We start from the raw sequence: 19,828 nt of genomic DNA on the forward strand, positions 1-19,828 counted from the left end.
AGAGTTCGTATGCATACTTGGCTTGAGAAATGTAAAGACGATATGTGGAATGAGTGATTTCAAGACCCAAGAAGTAGCTAAGATGACTAAGATCTTTCATCTCAAACTACTGACTAAGAAAATCCTTGATTTCTTGAATGCCACTGAGGTCATCACTAGTTATGATCATATCATCCACGTATAGGAGAAGCAAAATAGTGCTTTTGTCAGTGCGATGAAGAAATAAGGCAAAATCATAAGGATTGGCAGTGTTACCCAAGCGAAAGATGGTGGATTTGAACTTAGCAAACCAAGCTCGTGGAGTTTATTTAAGACAATAAAGTGCACGTCGAAGGTGACAAATCTTGTTTGGTTCGACGGAGAGAATAGGTGGAGGTTGCATATAAACTTCTTCACTTAACTCGTCGTTAAGGAAGGCATTTTTGGCATCCATCTAAAAAAGGTCCCACTTACTAGCAGCAACAACGACAGCTAAGAGGGCACGAACAAATGAGATACGAGCAACTGGAGCAAAGGTCTCCTCATAATCTATCCTATACTCCTGTGTAAAACCTTTTGCAACAAGATGAGCCTTACAACGCTTAATGGACTGATCCGAGTGAGTCTTGATATTGTAGATCCACTTACAACCAACAACAGACTATCTAGGAGGGAGAGTAACCAAATCCCAAGCATGGTTCTTAGATAATGCATCAAGTTCCTCTTTCATTGCAATCTGCCATAAAGGGTCTATGGAGGCCTCACGATAGGTGTGAGGCTCATGCAGTGTAGCAAGGGCAATGTAATAATGATAGTCAAGTAAGTGAGTAGGAATGGATCTTACCTGCGTTGAGTGACAAGGTGGAATGTCTTCTACAAGATCTTCTGGGGAAGTAGGAGCAAGAGACCCAAGCTTAAGGTTGGGTAGCCCGTCGTCGACCCGTTCATCTTCCACCTATTCATGAAAGGGTGAACTGGGAAAGGGATTAAAAGTATCTGGTAGTTAGACAAAGAAGTCTATAAGAAGATCATGAGAATCCATAGGGGAAGTAGGTGACTCATCCAGAAAGATTTTTGACACAGAGGAGGTAGACAGGGAAGAACGAAAGTAAGACAGCTCAACAAAGGATCTGTGTTCCCAAAAAACAACATTATGGGAGACACAAATACGATGAGAGACAAGATTATAACACCGATATCCCTTTTGAGTTTCGCCATAGCCAAGGAAACAACAAAGTCTAGATTGAGGCTCAAGTTTTTTGTGCTCATGTGGCTAAAGAAGAACAAAACAAGAAAAACCAAATGAGCAAAGGTGATGATAGTTTGGAGCTAACCCAAAAATATGCTCATATGGAATTTGATTTTGGATGACAAGACTAGGAATGCGATTTATAGTATGAACAGTGTTGACTTTGGTGCAATCCCAAGAGGGGGGTGAATTGGTATTTTAAAAATTAATCCCCTAGGTTAATCCACTAAAAGCAGTATTACGCAAGCCTAAGGTAAATCAGAGAGGGTCGGTCAACCATCTTAAGGGTTCGGTCGACCGAAGTGCCAAGTTTGGATGAGTAGGGAAAATTTGAACTAGAAGTTCGGTTGACCGTCCAAAGGCGATTTTCCAAACCTCTGTAGTTCGGTCAACCAAATCATTTTGATCTAGGAGGTTCGGTTGATCAAGAGGTTGGGGTTTCTCCCAAGAATGTTTGGTCGACCAGAGCGTTGGAGTTCATTTTCTAGTTGGTTGATTGAAGGGTTAACTTATGACCCTAGAGATGTTCAATCAACCAAGCTATATAAGCATGGCTAGGTTCGGTTGACCGTATGGTTGGGAGAACCCCACGTGTCAGTTTAGTCAACCATAATGTTGCTTTAGATTTCTGGTCAGTCGATTGAAGGGTTAACTTGTTGACTTGGTGGGGGTTCGGTCGACCAGAGATCTCAATGTAATTGAGTTTGGTCGACCAAACATGCCATCCTTGGGCATTTTAGTCTTTTTCCCTTTATTAAATTGTCCCTATTTATATGATGTTTATTTTCAAGACTATGGAGGACATTTTTTATGCAATATTTAGGGTCCTAAAGACAATCTATGGTCTTTGTGACTTAACCCCAAAAATATGACGTTGGTCGACCGAAGGGTGATCCCTAAGGTCTGTTTATGGTCTTGAGCTTATCTACCCTATCATGCATGTAATGCATTGATTATTACAGACCATTTCCTATTTACTATTACAGAATCGAATAAAACTCAATTAAATTACAACAAATAAATGTTCAGGGTATTTGTCTTCTTCAAGTCCATGTGCATGCACCATGTGATACTTCCAATTTGATCCTGCACACAAACTCATAAACCATTAAATATCAAAGTATTTGTCATAATCAAAACGGGATATGACCTATAAGGTCAACAAACAGCATGAAGAGCAGCTTCACCCCAAAAAGAAGGAAGAACTTTAGCAGAGAGAAGGAGAGCATGAACAGTGTCCAGAATATGACGAAGTTTTCATTCGGTTCTACCATTTTATTTAGAGTTACCTAGACAAGTTAGGTGATGTACAGTGCCATAAGAATGCAAAAAATCAATGCCATAAGAATGCAAAAAATCTTGAAAAGCATATGGAGTATATTTAAGAGCATTATTAGATCGAAAAATCTTGATACATTCGAAAAATTGTGTTTCAACCATTTTTGCAAAGTTACTATAGATTGGTAGTAATTCAGAATGAGATTTCATGTGAAAAATCCAACTATAATAAGAATAATCATCAATAAAGATAACAAAATATCGAGATCCACCAATACTAGTAACGGGAGAAGGTCCCCAAACATCAAAATGAATTAACTCAAAAATGCTATTAATGACAAATTCACTAGTATTGAAAGGTAAAGTTGATTATTTTCCTAACTGACATGAAGTACAATCAAAATTTTCTTTCGATATAAAACCTAATAGACCTTTAAAAGCTAATTGTTGTACCTAAGAAGAGGGTGCATGACCAAGACGAGAATGTCGGCCAAAGTGCTAGAGAAGGCAAAGAAGAAACTGCAGTAGCTGCAATAACAAAAGAAACAATAGCAACAGGTGGAAGATGAAGGTTGTCCACGAGAAACATACGCCCAACTCTAGGACCTGTCACAAGCTCCTGTCCTGTCCTTGGATCCTGCACAATACATCCAAAATAGTCAAAGGTAAGGTGATGACCTAGTTCAGTTAATTTTCCTAGAGAAAATAAATTATAGGATAGGTCAGGTACATAGAAGACCCTAGGAATGAAAAGGTTGGAGGTCGAAACAGACCCTAGACTATTCCCATGTAAAGTAGAACCATCAGCTATATGAATATTTAAAGGGTGTGGTGCAGGGTCAAGTTTAAAAAATAAGGACAAGTGAAGTATCATGTGGTTGCAACAGGTAGAATCAAAGAGCCAAGATTGAGAATTACCAGGCAAGACTGGGAGAGTAGTGGAAAGAGATGCATTACTAGCCATACGAATAGCCTAAGCTATTATGTCCTATAGTTAAGTTAAGGAGAGGTGGATAGAGAATCCAGAAGACTGAGACTCAGCTGAGACGGAAGGCATTGGCTAAGTAGACTTAGAATTGGCAGCAGCTACAGTAGATTGGTTATGATGGTAACAAGTCTCAATAGTGTGGCCAAGACGCTTACAATAGTTGCAGAACTTTTTTTTGGATTGCTTGCAACGATTGCCAAAGTTAAAGGCATCAAACCCTGATTTCTAAGGTTGCTCTGTGGGAGCAATAGCCAAAACATTCAACTTATTCTGGGCTTGAAGGGTTGCAAGATGAGCTTCTTCTTCAGCCAACTCATTTACAGTAGTATTGAGAGAGGGAGGAGGTATGCAATTAAGAAGCTGACCTCAAATGGGCTCATAAGCTTTGTCAGGTGACATCAAGAACTCATAAGGATAAAATTCATCTCGAACATTAGCATATTGTTAAGCATCTTTTGAGCATGCCCAAGTTGGATCAGAAAGGTCAATTTGGTCCTAAAGGAAGTGAAGCTGATCATAGTAGTCATTGATAGATTGCCTGGTTCTTGCCAGAGTTGATGCAACTCAACCACTAACTGATTTTTCATGGATTCGTGAGAAGTGGAACATTGTTTAGCCAACATATCCCATGCAGATTTTGCATCATCAAAGCTACCCAACAGTTTGGAGATGGAAGGAATGGAAGTGTTCCAGAGCCAAGTAATGATCATATAGTTATGAATATCCCATTCAACTATGCGAGCAGTGAATGCAGTAGCTTCTTTAGCTACCCCCTTGACAGGAATAGTGAATGCACCAACATAATATTATCAAAGCATGCGACCCTTAAGAAAACCGTGCATGGCTTGAGACCAAGATAAATAATTCCTAGTCCCCTCCGATGTAGTATTAATGGGGTGAGGAGGAAAAATTTCCATTTTATCCATTTAGAGACACAATATGCAAAAATAGACTACAAAAATGAAATCTACGTGAAAAACTGGGTAAGGAGAACTTGGCCTGAAAAAGTCAACCCTAGAAAAGTCAACGATCAAAGTCAATGGTCAATAGTGTTGACGTGGCAAGTTGACATGGCACAATACCATCAGCTAGGGTTGACGTGGCTGGATGAAACAAGCATGTTGGCGCGTGTAGGCAGTAGGCGATTGGTGCATGAGGCGCGTGGACTCTGAAGTAGAACATGTCGACAACGTGTGCAAGCACTGATGACGTCCTAGTTTCCACCGATGAGTAGATTGGCGAATGACGATCTTGATGGTACCTGCAGAAGCTTGATCGGAGTAATGTGCATGGTGGCGATAGAGGATGGAGTGGTTTGTGGTGTGGTTCCTTGACGATGGTGGAAGCGTGATAAGGAAGGAGTAATACCAAGAAAACAAGACTGCTAAGAAAAGGTCAGAATAGTGGCTCTGATACCATGTTAAAAATACTGAACAAGTATTATTATATTTATTGTGTCTAAGAGTATACATGGGTGCCTATTTATATACGAGACACGGAGTGTTGTACAAGTAAATAAGAGTGCAGTACAAGTAATAAGAGTGTAGTACAAGTAAATCAGGGCAAAGCCTAATACATGTTAATAGCATAGCCTAAGAAAATTAAAGAGATTGAGTGTTTTCTTACTCAATTAATGTGAATCTCCCTTCAAAATTTATAGACATGCAAAAGAAGATCAAACTAGAGCTAGCTCTAGCAATGACCTTTTGATGCCTAGATTTGTTCAAGAGCTTAAGGGAACGTAGCCTAGGTTAACTAGGCTACGGGGAGTTGGATTAATCAAACAAAATTAGTTTTGATAATTTTGAGGTTTAATCGTTCCAACCTAAGAAGACAAAATGGCCAACATGTGTTAGGTCATTTAGTCGTTTTAACCCTTCTGAGCTTCTTAAAGTTAGAGAGACTACATATACCCCTCATCAATGCCTACATAAAAACCTAAATTAAAGAGATTAGCGAACGAGGAAGACATAACTACATGGTAGAAAGGGAAAACAGAAAAAAAAAAAAATACAAAAGGAGATATAAAAAAAAAAAAAAAGAAGTTTATGGTGTGATGCCAAGGAAGCTAAGGATGAGTTTCTATACTTAGTAACATATTATTAGATTCATTAAGTTTATATATTTTGTTTCCCTATTGAATAGTCACATATGCTAACAAGAATTTAGTTTTAAATGGTGCCACAAAATAACTAATTTGCATGCTAACAAGTAAATATATTAAAAACATACAATATCATATATATGCACAAACGAATATAATATTTTCAAAATTTCAGCCTAATAATTAAACTCAAAGTTTTAAGGTAAATAATCATTATCATTGTACATATTGATTACTGTCATTATGATTTTACTATTCTATACTTAAAATTATGAAATAGGCGTGCAATAGTGTTAGTTCAAACTTACTACATGTTGAATAAATGAAGACTCACGCATGATCAGAGGATAACAACGTGACATTTATTCGTACTTAATTGTCTCTCAATTGATATTTTTGGTCTTTTAACTTTAAATTAATTTTATAAATCTACTCATTTAAAAGCAAGTTTGGAAAATAAAACTATGTACTTAATATTTAATTTTTCTTTTTATAACCTGAAGCCCTGACCTAATCGAATCCTTTGGACTCCTCTAACGACACCAAATAGGAAAAAGACATGAAAAATTGCACAACTTATTTCTAATAAGTTAAAAATTGATCTATCCTTATTTTAATAAATTAAAATTGTTAAAATTTTGAATCCGATCTCTATTTTGATGCTGACAAACCATCAGTGTCTTATGTGTGCATTTTGTGCGTGAATAGATTTTCATTTCAGCACACACATAAGATACCGAAAAATGGAAGCCAATAGGAACTTAAAGCTCACATCAATTTGGCGCATTCCATGGAATCGAAGAACAAGACCAAAAAAGACATATACTTTCAATTGTAATTGCATTTGATTTTATATTTTGGTCTGTAATAATTGCATGACATGCATGATGTGGATGATAAGCTCAAAATGACCATAGACTGACCATACAGAACCATAGGACCTTAGGGATCACCCTTTAATTGACCGACACCGGATTTTTGAGACTAATTAAAAAGCTCAAAGACTTTAGACTGACTTTAGGTCTCAAATTATTGCATGAAAAAGTCCTCCATAATCATAGAAATTATTATCATGTGAATAGGGATGACTTCAAAAAAAAAAATAGGATTGTAATGCACAAAGTTGGTGTGTTCAGTCGACCAAACCAAAACATACTAAGACCTTTGGTCGACCGAACCTCCCTAGGGTCAAAGTTTGACCATTTTGTCGACCGCCCTTAAAATGAACATCAACCCCCTAGTTGACCAAACAGACACGTGGAAAAATCCCAATGCCCTGGTCGACCGAACTTGAAGTTGAAGAATGGCTTGGTTGACCGAACATCCAAATTCGGTCAATCGAATTTAGCCTGGTCGACCGAACCTCAGAGGTTCAAAAATTACCTCATGTCTAGTCGACCAATACGTCAGTTCAAAAACACCCTAATCGACTGAACTGAGTAATCTGGTTGACTGAACCTTAAATTTGGTCGATTGAACCTTTCGAGTTGGCAAATTTTTTACCACAGTAAACGAGGTTATTTTTAAACTAAACATCATTAATCTTTTTTCAAAATGACTTTCATGTCCCCAATGGTTATATTTTTCCCCAAGTCTATATATATACCCTTTCATTTGTTTTAATTTGTATTAGATTAGCGAAAATCATTAAGAAATTTTTTTAAAAATTTTCATACTCCTTTTATTGCTCAAATTCTTTCAATATTTTCAAAACATACTACTTATACTCTCTTTTATTATTTATTTGATAGATCTTTCAAGAGAGCATATTTTTAAACCTTTGTTTGGGCATTTGTTTTACAAATCAAAGTTGTTTTTTCTCTTATCTTGCACATATCTTTTATACCTTATTTTGAGAGTATTATCTTACTTTCTCCCACATATTTCATTTGATAAATATTCTTGGGAGTTAATATTATTTGCTTGTGAATCTTACACATCCATTGTAAGATTCAAATGCTTATTGGCTTGTGCTTACGAAAAATATTTTTGAACCATAAACCCTGAATTTTCCTACACTTTCTTTAGAGAAATATTTTTGAAAAAATTTCTTATTTTGGCATAAAATCTTTGAACACTCATCATACACATATTTATTCAAAGATTATTTTTGTGAAAATCACATTCTCACATTGAACTTATTTTTATATCATACGTGAGTGTATTTGTGCTTATTGTTGTATATATTTGTTTGTATTAGAAGCATATTTTGTTGTACAAAATATTTTATTTGATAATTTATCGTATTCTCGACGTATGGTCAGAAGAGGGAGACTTGCCTTGTGAAAAGTCTCGAACTGGTTCAGACTCAATTAAGAGAACTATGTGCACCATCCTAGTAAGGTGTTGTAAATTGTGTCGCTTCACCCGTAAAGTGAGCAACTAGTAGAATCCTTAAGCTGTGGCTCAAGGTGGGGACGTAGGCAGTATTAGCTGAATCCCAATATCATATCTGGTGTCAGCTTTATTTATCTACAATTTATTTTTAGCACTTGTATGATATTTTAGATTACTTTGATTATATTGTTTATATATTGATTTGATATATGCTTAGAAAGACTTTAGGTTGTATAATATTGATATTTGGTTTAACCTATAAGATAAATTTTTAAATACCCAATTCACCCCCCCTCTTGGGGATACACCAATTCCAACAAAAATAGTGGAGAAAACCTTAGACATCCTTTCATTGCTTCTTTACAATAAAGGTACAAATCAAGTCAATGCTAAAATAATGATTCTTGACCTGCTCATCTAAATCAAGTTTGAATTTAACATATAATAACACATATATAATTGGGTCAACTCAAACTCAACCCATTTATTTAACGGGTTATATGAGTTTGGTTAGACGTCCAATGGGTCTACACTTTTAACTCATAGATGATATTTTTTAAGAAATTGTAATTCATATTTTTTAAAAAAAATTAAAGAAAAATAATAGATAATCAAAATAAGTATCGCTTTTTTAACAAAAAAAAAAAAAAAACTTTGAAATAAATATGTAATTTCAAAAAAACAAAACTTACATATATTTATCAAAATATTAAATAAAAAATTAAAATTAAAATATTTTATATTTATTAACTAGTATATGTTTATAATTCTAAAAATTAATTGGACCAACTTAGATTTATATTTTATGTACCCATATATAAAACGAGTGAATTCAAATTCAATTCATTTAAATTATTCCACCGTTAATGGTTCGAGTAAAACCCATGGTCGAGCTATTTCATCACTTTTACCTTAAGGTAGAGAATATTAAATTATTATTATTATTTTTTTATAATTTGAGGACTTTAGCCACTATCGCACTACCTTAGATATTATAGTACGACATCAAATTTGGAGACCTAAAAGCTACCTATCCATTGATATATTTTTAATAATTTATCGACATAATACCTCAAAATAAATTAAACCTGTGACTTGAGGTTGCGAAAGCACATCATTGCATGTGTGATTATGATTCAAGGCCGCAAAAGCGGATGGAAATGTGGGGGACACAGCGGGCGCAGATTATCCACTCACGGTGACCATTCAAGGGCTTCGGTGGGCCCCATGAAAAGGAAATCTATGTTCCTGTTCTCATGTGGGTTTGCATGCGAACATGAATAGCCATGCCCCGGAGCTACCATAGTCAAAAATGTGATTGAAATGTTTGCCTACAATGTTGTATAAATATATATATCTCATTTGAAAATATTAATACAAAACATGCAACTTGCTTGAGGAATAATGAAACATATATCTCATTTGAAAATATTAATACAAAACACGCAACTTGCTTTTGATTAGTTTTTTATTTATTAAAAATTAAAGAGTCAATGCAATCATGATACTTGTGCATTTGTTCTTTTATTAAATTATTTTGTTTCTATGAGTGATGTGACGTTCCATGTCTATACACCTATTTCATAATGTCTATACACCTATTTCATAATGTCAAATTAGTTGTGACCATTTAATAATTAGGTTTCCAAATAAATAGAATTTTCATTTAAGAATATATAATTTTCATTTGATTTTTAATTTGCCTGGATGACGTCGAGATCGATATGGTGCCTCCTAGATTCTAGTGTTAGATAATTTAGGAATTAGACCTAAAACTTTATATATTTGTAAAATACAGGCAAACACACGCGCACGCACACACACAAGATATATATATATATATATATATTATAATTCTCTCTCCTTATTATTCTAAAAAGTTATCCTAAAAATTATAATGATGTCAAAAACTATGGCATTTTGTGCAGTGTTGCTGAATGAAAATCGAATGATCTTTGGAGACGTTCCTTGACCACAACCACTTGAAAGAGAGAAGGTAAGGATGGCTCAACTATTATATTTATATATTTTTTTTATCCAATCGAAAAAAACACGAAAGTATAGTCGAGCAATTGCTCCAGTATACTTTGGTGTTTTTGAATGGGTCGAGCAGTTGTTCAAATAGAATAATCGGAGCAGCTTGTTTTTCAAAAATCCGAGTAGCTTGTGATCTGAGCAGCTTCTTAGCTCGATATCATAATCCAAGCAGCTTATTGGCTAGATTTCATAATACAAGTAGCTTTTAATCCGAGCAACTTATGATCCGAGCATTTCCCTAGTTGGACTTCTTAGTCCGAGCAGCTCATAATTCGAGCAGCTCTTGATCCAAGCAGCTCCTTGGTTGGCTTTCTTAATTCGAGCAGCTCATATTCTGAGCAGCTCTTGATCTAAGTAGCTCCTTGGTTGGATTTCTTAATTCGAGCAGCTCTTGATTCGAGCAGCTCCTTGGTTGGCTTTCTTAATCCGAGCAGCTTATGATCCGAGTAGCTCCTTGATTGGATTTCTTAATCCGAGTAGCTCATAATCCTAGTAGCTCTTGATTCGAGCAGCTCCTTGGTTGGCCTTTGTTGGCCTAACAAGGCTTTTGAATCTTATTTTGATAATAACAAATCAAGGAAATTTAGCATGTTTTGGTTAAAGTGATGATGTTTTAAGAAACAAACATATAAGTTCAAGATCAAGGTGATGACAAGCCTTTATTGAAAGTCTATTTTCAAAAAAAGTAATCAGATGAAAGATTAATTGTTCAAAGATAAACAAAATTTATACAAATTTAAAGAATATTGAAGCTCAAGGTCAAGATGGACTCAAAGAAAAACAAACATGAAGACTTTGCACTTCGAATGCTTTTAAGTCTTAAGAAAGTCTTATGTAAGTACTTCATTTAACAGTCAATATGGATGCTTTGAAATTCATTAGGATTAATTATTGACTTAGAGATCAAATTTTGAAAAACACCGAAAAATATCTTCAAAAGACTCAAAGTAATTTGGCAAGTAAAAGCTCACAAAAGTTTTTGGAAACAAACAATATAAAAGCATGAATTTTTTCCTGTCCAAACGACTGGCCCATTCTGGTCTGATGTTGAATTAATTGGAAAGACAGAATAGGCCCAGTCGACTAACCTTGTGAGTCTAGGCGACTAATCCTATTCTAATTTTTATATTTCGCTAAAATTCAAAGTCTAGGCGACTGACCTCAATAAGTCTAGTCAATTGACCTTCGCAATGACTATTTTTAAACAGCGAATAAAAGTTTCCAAATTAGATTTCTCGGACCTCAATCTTTGTTATAACTTGGAAAATACTCAAAGTAACTTGGGGAACACGAAATATAACCTTTTTAACTCTATAAATACATGGAAAACCAAAAAGATTTTATACAACTACATACAATCAAGAATTACATTCAATAATCAAGCTTTATTGACAATACTCTTCAAAAGATTTCTTGGTCACACTCTTTACTGAGATTTTACTGAGTCTTGCTGATCTATTCTCACCGATATTTTTGCACATATACCGAGTTTTTCAATCAAAGAAAGAAGATCTCGGCGATAAATTTTTTGAGCTTCAATTCAATTCTTTATTGATTTTTTAAATGGAAGTATATTAGTGGTTCTTTAACCTGTACTAATTAGCTCTATTTTGAGAGTGATCTTTGTACATAAGAATTATTCTTGTTTTTGTTGTTTTCTAACGGTTCAGGATCGTTGAATCGTTGGATTACTGAGCGCGGGGTATCTTTTGGAGAGGAGGGCTTTATACTACTTGAAGGAGTGTGTGTAAATGGTTTGCTTCGCCTGGTTAAAGGAGTGGTATAATGAAATCCTTGGATGGCGTACGTAAGGCTAGGATGTAGGCGGGTATAGCCAAACCTTGTAAAAATTTTGGTGTCACTCTCTTTCCTAATCTCTTTAATTTTCTACACATATAAATTGCGTGGATGCTTATTGAACTGTTGGAAATTAATTTGTGATTAAGAATTGCAGAAACCTTCTAAGGGAGTACATTGATTGAATCTTGTGAAAACCTTAGGGAGTACATTGATTAATACATGTCGTTCATTCATTCGTTAGCTACATACTTGAATCCAATATCAAAATCAAAATCTTGGAGCTTGCTGGAATTTATATATTGATTCATATTGTGAAGCTTATCTTGATTGATTGAATTGAGTTATTATGTTTTGGTTTAATTTGCTGAAAGAAGTATTGAGAAACTTGCAAAGCATTTAAATTGATATACTCATCCATAAAGACTTAAAATTAAATTGATGCTTGGCTGAACTTGTGATTTATAATCAAACCTTACATGTGTGATTGCTGAAACTAAAAAGACTTGAGAAAGAATTAATAAAAGGAGTCATAAAGAAATTTTTAAATCCCAATTCACCCCCTCTTGGGAGTACACCTTACTTTTCAATTGGTATTAGAGCGGGGTTATATCAAATCTTAAATTAGAAGCTATATAAAGATATCTATGGCACACCTAGGTGTATCTCCCTTTGCTGAAGGTCAATCCTCATCTAGACCAACTATTTTCTGCAGTGTAAACTACACCTTTTAGAAACAAAGAATGAGAATTTACTTATAAACTATGGATTGGAAAGCATGGAAATTTGTCACACAAGGTGACCTTATCCCACTAAAATTGTGGATGGTAAATAAATACCTAAAGTGGAAAAAAGAGATGACGATAATAACCATAAGATATTACAAGTAAACTCAAGTGCTATGAATACATTATATTGTGCTTTTGACGTAAATGAATTCAATAGGATCATGACATGTAAATCAGCCAAAGAAATATGGGATAAATTAAAGGTTACCTATGAAGGAATGATTGATGTTAGAGATAGTAGAATTGACGTGCTCATAAGCAAGTATGAGGCCTTTAGGATGAATTCGGATGAATCTATTACTAGTTTGTACACTGAGTTTGTTAATTTAGGTGTAATCCCAAGAAGAGGGGTGAATTGGGTATTTTAAAAACCTTTAATATTATTTACCACTTAATCTCTATTTCTATATTTAACAAATTAATAGTAGGGGTTTGAAACTGATTCAAATTATTATCTCTATGAATTCTATTTTACCTAATTAATTATTAAGTGTGTGTGGGGTTATTCAACATACACACATGCAAGATGAATAATGAAATGCATTACAGAAATTAAAGGAGTAAAGGAAGAGAGAAAGCAAACACAATTTTTACGAGGTTCAACCAACCCGGCCTACGTCTTCACCTTGAGCAACCTACTTAAGGATTCCACTAAATCCCTGCTTTTTAACTGGGACAGAGCTTCCCTTACATTTGTTGCTTACAAGAGGCATGACTTCCTTCTCACCCGGTTCACAACTCGGATCGTGATTACAATTTTTCAAATCTGCAAAACAACTCAATATTTGCTTCTAACAAAGTTAGTGAGTACAATGGAAAACCTAACACATATCATATGATAAAGCTTGAAGCTCAGTATGTATGTAACGATATAATCATTATATGAATGATATGCTTCACCAAATTTCCCTTTTATAAAATCTCCCAAAAATAATTATATAAGTAAATGCTTTGGAGAACTTAAGGTTCCAGTTCAACTTTCTAGATGCACGAATACCAAATGTGATCTTATTAAAAAATTTGTCTTGAATATTATAAAAATCTAGATCAATAGGTTTTCTTCCAAATATCCAAAACACAATATGATCTTTGTATATATATATATATATATATATATATATATATAATATGAGTTCCAAAGATCAAAAACCTAATATGATATTTTTTTAGAAAATATCCCTCAATAATACATATATATATATATATATATATATATATATATAATTAAGAACTCTATGGATATTTAATCAAGTGGTTTTGAAATATCGAAATTATCGAGTCTTTAACTGAATACACACTTGAATCAAAAATATTGAACCAATGGCAAAACTTTTCTCAAGTAGTGATCTTATAAAAAACAATCTATATGTATATAAGTACACTCAAGATCAATCTCTTAAATAATATGCAATAATATATTTTGAGATGAAAAACTCTTTTGAGAAAAAGTATTGACAAACAAACCGATTTACCAAGCCTCAATACCAAGTTGAATGCTAAACAATCACAAGAATGTCTTTTGAAGATCAATGTAGCCTTAGCTCAGATTTGAAGTATAAGCTTTGAAATCCCAATCAAGAATTCAACAGTGTGTTCTCTCAAGTTGTGCTACACGTACAATATGCTCAAACGTATGCCAAAGGTTGTTTCTCTTTTCTTTCTTAGGGGGGCGCTAGGGTTTAGATATTGATTATATAGGTAACCTTGCCCTTAGAATGAATCCTAACCATTGGATCAAAAAATAACTTGCGTGTTCTCTCATTAAAGATTAAATTTTTAACTTTCCTGCAGGTTCAGACGACTGAGGGTTAAGGCTTAGACGACTGAAATTCCTTAGAGTTTCAAAAAATTAACCTGGACATAGGGTCAAACGTATGGAGTTTGGGTTCAAACTTCTGAAGTTGCGGGTTCAGATGACTGAAGTCAGGGTTCAGTCTTCTAAGGTGCTTTTGCATGTTTCTGTGTTTCTCCAATAATTCTTTAGACGACTAAATTTAATCTTCGGTCGTCTAAAGAAATTCTTCAAACGACTGAGCTTAAACTTCTGTCTTTTGAAGTTGAATCTTCAGATGACTGAGCGTACACTTCAGTCTTCTGAAGTTGACACTTCAGTCTTCTGGTCAGGGAGTTCGGTCTTCTAAACAAACCATTTTCTGAATTTTTCTTTTAGTTTCAAAAATTTGCTTTTGCACTCTTTCTTTGCTCTTTTATAAAATATTTTCCGGAGTTTTAAAATATCTCTAAGTCCATAAATATCCCCTAAATATGCTCATGAGATGCATGAGCCCTAAGGTCAATCTAGGGTATATTTTGAGCTTCGAATTAAATCATATGAAATATGTAATACATTTAGTTCTAAATACCCATTCCCATGATGATCTTGAACTTGTCGCCTTTATCTTCATTCTTCAACTCTTTTAGTTTTATGGATTGTACCAAGATGTATATACTTTAATCTTCATGGCTTCTATGACTTATGGGCCTTTCATGCATGCTAAATATTGTTCTTGTTCACAATCTCAATGCATAGACCAAATACCAAGTGATTTGTCATTATCAAAATAGGATTAGACTTATAGAGTCAACAAGGTTCACTCATATAATAAACTCCCTCAATGCTTTAGGGGAAAATTACTCAACCTATGAGATGATTCAAACAATCCTTAGAGGACTTCCTCCAATATGGGAACCTAAGGCCACCGCTATAACATAAGGAAGAAACTTGAAAAATACTTCCCTAGATGAATTGATAGGTTTGTTACTCACATATAAAATGACTATAAATGAAAGAAATTCTAAAAAATAACAAGAACAAGAAATTAATAGTCCTTAAAGCTGCTAAAGAAATCTCTAGCGAAGATGAAGAAAACAATGAATTAAATGACGATGATATGACCTTCATCACTAAAAGACTTGGACAGTTTTTCAAAAAGAATAAGAAGTTCCCTCAAATGTCAAGCCCCAAACCCAGCAATAGGCCCTAGGGGTGATTTAGTAACCTAACCTATCCCTGTATCATTTAAACACATATGATACTATAAAATGTAAGGGTCCGACCATGTGGGGTTCTCATATACCCTAATCACATTTACCAACACAGTTTACGCAGCGGAAGATAGTCAAACTATAATAACATGACATACCATACCAAAGTCTATATACGAACCCAACATCCAGGTCCCATAATAAAAAACAAAGCCCCGGATGTCTACAAAACCCATCATGATAACTTGGCTATAATCCAGTACTTACGCTAGTACTAAACGCAGTTAGACTGACAACCACGCTCCCAACGCTAGGACGCTAGTTCGGGCTACTCGAGGGACCTGGAAACATGGACGTACGATAGGGGTGAGACACCTCTCAGTAAGGAAGAATTAGGTTATATCGGTGTGTGAAATATGAGTGTTATTTTAACACAAAACATAACGCAATTCCAGTATTTTCTCAATGCAATTACAACATAATCACAAAAAACAGTTCTAGCATATCTCACAAACACATGATTCATATCTAGTGTTGTCAAACTCTTTGGCATGAAACTGGTCTGCATTACATGGCGTCCCCAACATATGGCGTAGCCCCAGGTTCCCATGGGTTGTCAGTACGATATCTGGTCAACCCACTCCCTTTGGTAATCAATCGGTATAGAAAGTGATATTTCACACCTTTCGCCTACAGTATTATACCAACTCATCTCTACATCTAAGCCTTCGGGGAGAAGCCGGCGCGCTTCGATTTTCATCAATGTTTGACCTTATTTTGACTTGGCATTTTCACAAAACCTGAAACATTTTGGGAATTCACATCCCTATAACTCATTTCAACAAATCATAGCCTACGGTACACAACCAGTTCAACCTTTCACACATCTGGAACATTTTCAATAAAATAATTCATTCCACACTTATTTGGTAAATACATAAATTAAAATTTAAAGAATAAAGTTTAAAACAAGTCAAGGCGCGGCCACCCCCATACAGTATACTTAACAATATATACATACGGTTTTCCTACAAAACCAGGGATGCAACCCAAACCCCTTTTTTTTCCAAAAACTGTAACTCGAAAACCCCGTAATTTTACTCGTCATATTTTCCCAAATAAGTAACCAAATCATACATATAATTGTAAGCAATAGTTTCACCGATTTTGATTTCAAAAATAACTGATATAAACAGAACCCCCTTACCTTAACCCGAAAACCAAAACACGAACTCTACGGCTCCTAAATAGCGAACCGAATTTCCAAAACCTATAATCCACAGTACAATAAATACTCCCAATTCCATTCTTTATATATCTACCAAAACAGAAATGAAAACCGAGCCGTACCTCGATTTTTGGGTCAAAACCTGAAGACCTCAAAACGAAGATCTGTTCCACAAATCACGAAGAGAATCCTTCCCTGATCCTCATAGTAACGTTGGATCATCGATTTTAGCGATGAACGGCAAAGAAATCTAGAGAGAGAGTAGAGCTTCAAGTTCTTAGAGAGAGAGAGAGAGAGAGAGAGAGAGAGAGAGAGAGAGAGAGAGAGAGAGAGAGAGAATTTTTATATCATAGCCAAGAAGCAAAGAAAATATATTTATAGAGCCTTTGACTTGGCCAACCTTGTCGACAAGGCGGCATCTTCGTCGACGAGTTAACAAAGGGAGTTCGTCGACGTAGCGGTGACCTCGTCAACGAGCCTGAGATTTCTGGATTTCCCAAAACCTCTCGGCTTCTCCTCTTTGACGAGCCTCTGCATTTCTGTTAGAATTGGTGTATTCCCAAGAAGGGGGGTGAATTGGAAATTTAAACTTTTCTCCTAGGTTATGTCAGAAGTTAATATGATGTGGTAATCTAGGGTCTTCGTACACAATTCCAAATGTGTCGATAAATAAAATATGCGAAATTTAAATCATGCACATCATTCATACCATAACATATACGTGCAGTAAATATAAAGTGTGGAAATGTAAACAAACACACGATATGTTATCAGGGTTCGGCCAACTCTGCCTACGTCCCCGCCTCTAGCTTGCAAGCCTGAGGATTCCACTAATAGCTCACTTAAGGGTGGAGCGGCACCGATTACAACCAGGTCAATTACCACAGGGCTGACCTCAACCTTAACTAGGTCAATTAGTGGGTTGACCTCAACCTACACACCTTAACAGGATGGCGCACCTAACTTTCCTAACCGGGTCTAAGCCAATCCGGGACTATTCCAGGGCTAGTCTCCCTCTTCAAGCCCGTGCCTGGAAATACAACCGATTTGCAATCAAATAATATCGGTATAGTTATTGTGCTTTCGTGTAAAGCAAATATGTACCCAAATACGCTCAATCACATACACTACAAGATGATTTAATATGTAAGCTTAGTGTGGTATAGTATTTCAACTCTCAGATATATATATATTTACTATCAGTATAATGAGTGCATGAAAGTATCAACCAATATGATCTTTGTATCACAATATGTGCTCAATCTAACAGCTCACACAAAGATATTAGCCAGACAATATATATGTATATTTCAATCAGCAGATTTTCTCAATTATATGATGCTTAAGTAATATATATGTTTTGTTTGCAAAAAGAGTTTAATCTTTGTATTCAACGAATGATATAAATCAGTGAATATTGCAACAAAGATTTTTTGTCGCACAAACAAATATCTCTTCAAAGATTTATCAAGATGAAACACACTAGATATTTGAAAGTGATTTGAAAAGAATTTTTGCAACCAAAATCAAATATAAACTTCTCAAGATATTGCAATGATGATGCAATACTCAGAAGCTCCAACGAAGTCTTCTTAGGAAAGACTTATTGATAAAGTCCCCTAAGAACACTTGAGGATGTGCTCTCAAATAAAATAATTTCACACAAGAACAATCTTGAGAGAGCAATCCTTAAGGAACAACAACACTTAAATCATACTTACAAAAGTATTTGAGAAGTAAGATCTGGAAAGAATAAGTGTTGGAGGCTCAAAGATGAGTATTATGGATTTTGGGATTTGTAGAGAATTTCTCCCTAATCAAATCTACTAGTCTCCCTTTAATTTTTCCAAATGAAGGGGTATAGACACCCTATGAATTATGACCGTTGGGGATAAGGCTGGTATTATTAGAAAATTTTAATGGCATTTTAATTAATTTAACACTGTTTAAAACATTTTAACTACGGTAAAAAATCAGGGCAACCTGAGAGGTCCGGTCGACCAAAACACTTTTGGTCGACCGAAGTTCATATGGTTCGGTCGACCAGGACACTTTTGAACTGGAGACTCGATCGACTGAAATGTGCATGTTCAAGGAGATATTTCATTCTATCGAGGTTCGGTCGACCAGACAGTTGGGATTTCTCCCTAGGACCCTCAGTCGACTAGGTAGTTGGTATTCAATTTTGGCTCGGTCGACCAAGAGGTCAAATTGTTGACCTCAGGAGAGTTCGGTCGACCGAGAAATTTGAACTACAATGGTTTGGTCGATCGGGCTAAGGTCAAATTGTTGACCCAGGCCAGATTCGGTCAACCGGGATAGAATGAACTGCCAAGGTTGGTCGACCAAAAGTGCACAATGTGTGCATTTCGGTCCTGTTATGATTCACACAAACCCTAATAAAGTGCTTAACATTCATAGGTGCAATGGTGAGTATCCTAAGGTCATTTTTGGGTCCTTTTGAAGACATCAAAAAAATTTGGTGTCGGTCGACCGAAGGTCAACCGAAAGGTAAACCCTAAGGTCAATCTATGGTCATTTGTATTATGAGCTTACGTATTATACCATGCATATGGGGTGTGTGATTATTACATACGAAAAGCCCTAATTACTATTACAGACCCTTTACATGAATGAATTATAATACAACATAAAAAAATTTGTTTTTAATGGAAATTTGGTCTTCAAGCTTTACTCGTTCCATATGCATTATGATATGACAATTTGAGTTCCTGCACAAAATCTCAAGTACCCATTAGATACAATGAGTATTTTTCATAATTAAAATTGGGCATGACCTATAAGGTCAACAATTTCATCGCCGAACAACAGAAGGGCCTTCGTCGACGAAACTCTAGCTTCGTCGATGAAACTCCGGCTTCATCGACGAAGCCTGCTCATTTAACTATTTTACCCTTTTCTTATTTATTTATTCCATATCTCACGATTCGAGTTCTTACATCAAAAGTTTAAAGGTTCTAAATCTGAAAAAGGAGAAGCAAGTAGAAAGGAAACTAAAAATGAACCCCCTACTTGTTATAATTGTAAGAAAGTTGGG

The sequence above is a fragment of the Malania oleifera genome, chromosome 2 (assembly GCF_029873635.1).
Source record: "Malania oleifera isolate guangnan ecotype guangnan chromosome 2, ASM2987363v1, whole genome shotgun sequence".
Taxonomy (NCBI): Eukaryota; Viridiplantae; Streptophyta; class Magnoliopsida; order Santalales; family Ximeniaceae; genus Malania; species Malania oleifera.